The sequence below is a fragment of the Arvicola amphibius genome, chromosome 11 (genome assembly GCF_903992535.2).
Source record: "Arvicola amphibius chromosome 11, mArvAmp1.2, whole genome shotgun sequence".
Classification (NCBI taxonomy): Eukaryota; Metazoa; Chordata; class Mammalia; order Rodentia; family Cricetidae; genus Arvicola; species Arvicola amphibius.
Genome location: NC_052057.2, coordinates 8,987,648 through 8,991,837, shown reverse-complemented (window position 1 = coordinate 8,991,837; position 4,190 = coordinate 8,987,648).

Genomic DNA, 4,190 nt, shown 5'->3' with positions numbered 1-4,190 from the left:
CTTGACTTCTGTGTGTTAATTTAAAATGCATTGGTTTCCAAAACAGACTTCATCACAGTAAGTTCAATAGAAGCATTCCCATCTATTTGACTATCCTGAACAAATGTACACACATGCAGAATATTCTGTTTGTACTACCACCACAGAGAAACTTTACATCATGGCGATTTGTTGTATAAGCATCATGTAAAAGGAGAAGCTCTCACGCTACTGGTAGTAATAAGTTCCTTCAAAAGCTAACAAAATATATACTTTGAGTTTCTTAAAATCAGTGGTAAATCGCTACTCAGAATACTATCAGTTCTAACTAGTTTTATGATTCTTTCTGTTTTCCAATGACTGTAATGGCACACGTAGAACTCTGACTCAAAGGAAACTAGTATTCAGCTTTTTTTTTACAAGGTCTATAGATGAAGAGCAGCAAAACCAGAAAGCCAGTGTTTTCTAAGTCAAGACAGCAGTCCCCAACAACAGCTTTCTCACACTCTGTGAACCTTGATTCTAAAAGCAAAATGTCCCGAATTTCACTTCAGTTTTCCCAAATGAAAGAAAAGGAAATGGAAGAAAGATTGAAAACAAATAAAACGACAGTCAAATATAAATAGTAAAATCAAAACAAAGAATGAAATCTTTAAGCATTCTTTCTAAACAATTAAATAACTCTAGGGATAGCAGCAATAGGAAACATATCAGTTCATAAGACTTCCCCAGCCATAAAGTATCCAATGAGACAATTACAAGAAATTCAACTGTCTCATTATACCTTCACTTGAAACAGTTTGAAAGCTCTGTAGAAGTTTCAGTAATGCTAATTTTATTTTAAAAATTATACATATTAATAACCATTAATGGGATGCTAGAAAATGACCTTTCAAGGGAGCAAAGACTATAAAGTCTTTAGAGTAGTGCTGTTAGCCTTGAAGATCTCAAGTACTATATTCCTAGAGTTATAGGTCAAGTGTTATTAAGAAGCATTAGTAGGAATAATGATAAAGAATAACCAAATAACCTCAAAAAGTAAGCTCTAAGGTATTATTTTGGTTCTTCAGATTTTTTAAATATAAATAGAAAAATTCTCTACTTGTATAAATAGTTTTACAAAGGGGAAAAATCTCAAAATGTAATACAAAGTAACTAATAAAAAATAATATTGATAAAGCATGAATACAGATTCAAATTGTTATGCAGAGGACTTATTAATCACTCAATCGATATAGTACTAGGTGATTAGGGTATAACAGTAAAAATCCATTCATGAGAAAAGTTTTACACATAAATGAATGCCTATATATTTGCTCTGATCTCTCTCTCTCTCTCAGTGTGTGTGTGTGCCTGTGTTTCTCTCTTTGTGTATGCATTTGTGTATGCATATATTCACACATGCATATATATATATGTGTGTGTGTGTGTATAATGGATGTATATATGTTCTTTTTATGAAATATTATTTCTCTGATTATTTCTGAAAAAAATATGTATTTACTGCTATGTAAGTCATCAAAACATATCAGTGCCTTTTAAACAGAGTGAAATTCATCAGATATATCTTCAAGAATTTGGCCAACAATGGAATAAAAAATAGTATTAGGAATAATGTAACTCTTTCTGGTAATAGTTTTGGTATTAAGATAACACTCGAACTGCTACTTCTCATAATGAAATTTTTACTTCTTGAGCAGCCATTTCTACCAATAATTTTCTAAGCATTTAATAAATAAATAAATCAAACAAATAACTCACTTTAAAGTTCTCTTACCTTGTTTAGTTTTTGGTAATATCTTACCAGAAATTCCGAAGAACTAAGAAATAAACAACATGGTGAATAGTTCTGTAAGAACTTGACCTTTCTACAATGAGCAATTTTTTTTCTTTTTTTTCCAGTTTATTTATTTTTTTATTAAAAATTGCCATCTCCTCCCCTCCTCCTCCCCCTTCCCTCCCCTCCCCTCCACCCATACCCCCACTACCTCCCTCTCCAGGCCAAAGAGCCATCAGGGTTCTCTACACTATGTTGAGTCCAAGGTCCTCCCAACTCCCTCCAGGTCCAGGAAGGTGAGCAATTTTAAGATGAATGAAAGTAATGTTTTGTTTTTAAAAAATAATTAATAAAAAAATAATTAATTATTCCTGTAACAAAGTGAATCCAAGCATCATTCTTATACTTCAACAATCAGAGTCCATGTTATTAAATATTGGCTTCTTTCAAAATCTGCTTAATTTTAAGGTACTTACCCTGAATTAACTTCTGGTTGCTTACTGGAGTGTTGTGACAAAAAATATACTTACTGGAAACACACATATATGAATCACCTTATCGGTGAAGGTCAACTGTATTTACCTGAAACACTGCATGATTAATTCTTCCACAACCAGACCAGGTGTGCACTATGCTGTCACATGATCTAGTTAATGATCAATGATGACGTGTGGATGAATTAAGAAAAGGGGCAATGAGACTTAAAATTGCTAAGTGATCTTCTTATTTCGTTGGTTATTTAATTTTCCTTAGAAGTGGAAACAATTGGAGACCTGTGGCAGATATTGTAAATATGCTGGACTCTCATAAGACTCTGAGTCAGGTTAAGAGTTCTTCCCATCATGAATCCTCGAGAAACAAAGCCAAATCAACCCCACACCACCGCTGTCACAATTCGTCACCTTACACAGTGGTCATGGGCGTTTCCTGTGTCCGATAGTTCCATCCTAATTCACTGGAAAAATAGAGATGATGAAAATGTATTTTTATGTTTTACAAAGAAATCTGATAAGATTATTGGTTCAACAAACTATATTTACCCACAGGTCATTTGACAGAGAACACTGGGGCTTCTGATAGGTGACTTTAGCATTCTATATGACTTTCTCTACAAGCCACCCATCAATACAAAACATATGCATAATTCAATGGGTTTCATCTCATTTTCATAGTTCAGTTCAATCATCTCAGTGGCAGGAAGGCATTAAATGCATATATCATTCATTATAGCTCTAAGAAATGGGAAATTTAGTGTGGTTTCACTGAAGTAACATGGCACTCTTGATCACAAAATTTAATAGTATTTCTGCTAGGTCCATGAGAAAGAAATAAAATGTTCATATTCATCTTAAGATGAATACCTTAAAGTGATCACATCTTCTAAAATTTTTATCCCAGACCTTGGACATTGTTGATACCTCTCAGTGTTTTAACAGGATCACGACTCAATGACAGACCTGAGAAGCTTTCTGACTATGAGAAGCCATCATCTCCTAATTAGCTAGGTTTGTTTCTCAGCACTAAAGAATGAATCCACGCTATTATTCATGCTGACAAATAGCACTCCCACTGACCTACATCCTAGTCTGTCAACTACTATTTTTTGGATTATAGAAGCATTCTCAAACTTTCCTTTTTATAATCTTTAACATGTTTCTTCTAATATTATATTTTCTTTTTTTCATATTTTTATTTAAAAAATTACTTTTCCTTTTGCATACCACAGAAAGTTCTTTTCCTAGATTTAGAGATACTATATATAATTTTCCAAACTAGAACTGTTCAAACTAGAACAGTACCTTCTACCTTGCACTACACATAAGTAGAGATCAGAACTTCTAAGACTACCAGCCAGAGTTCTTCCACCCATGTAGTGGTACCAACAAGCAGAAATCACTCACAACCTTAGCTACAACTTATTGTGTCTGCACATTCCTCGGATGGTAATGTGATTTATCCAAGAAACAACCACTACTTTTCTGCCGTGAGAAGGAGTAGACAACTACTCTTTCTTATTTGGACCATTCAATGTGACCTTAAATCAGAGCAATTCAAATAAAAATATGCATTGTCCTGTCTCCTCTGAAGTAAAAAACAAAAACCATAAACTTTTGTTTCCACATTAAAGGTGTTTTAGTAGTCAATAAAGTATTATTGTCCATAAAATATTACTGCACTACATTTAAATAAATCCACAAATCTCTTCTTATCAGAATTCTATTTTGCCCCTAGAGAATAAAAGAAATATGTTCATAATGTGACTTTAAATGCTTTTGTATAAAATTTAGCATCATTAATAGCATTGAGTTGGTTCTATAATCTCATCACTTTTCTAACTATTTTATAGTTATTTACAACTAAAATATACTTAATTGTAAACTTTAAAACCACAAAGTGCATTTGGCTGTAGTATGTACCCATCAAAAAAAACAGT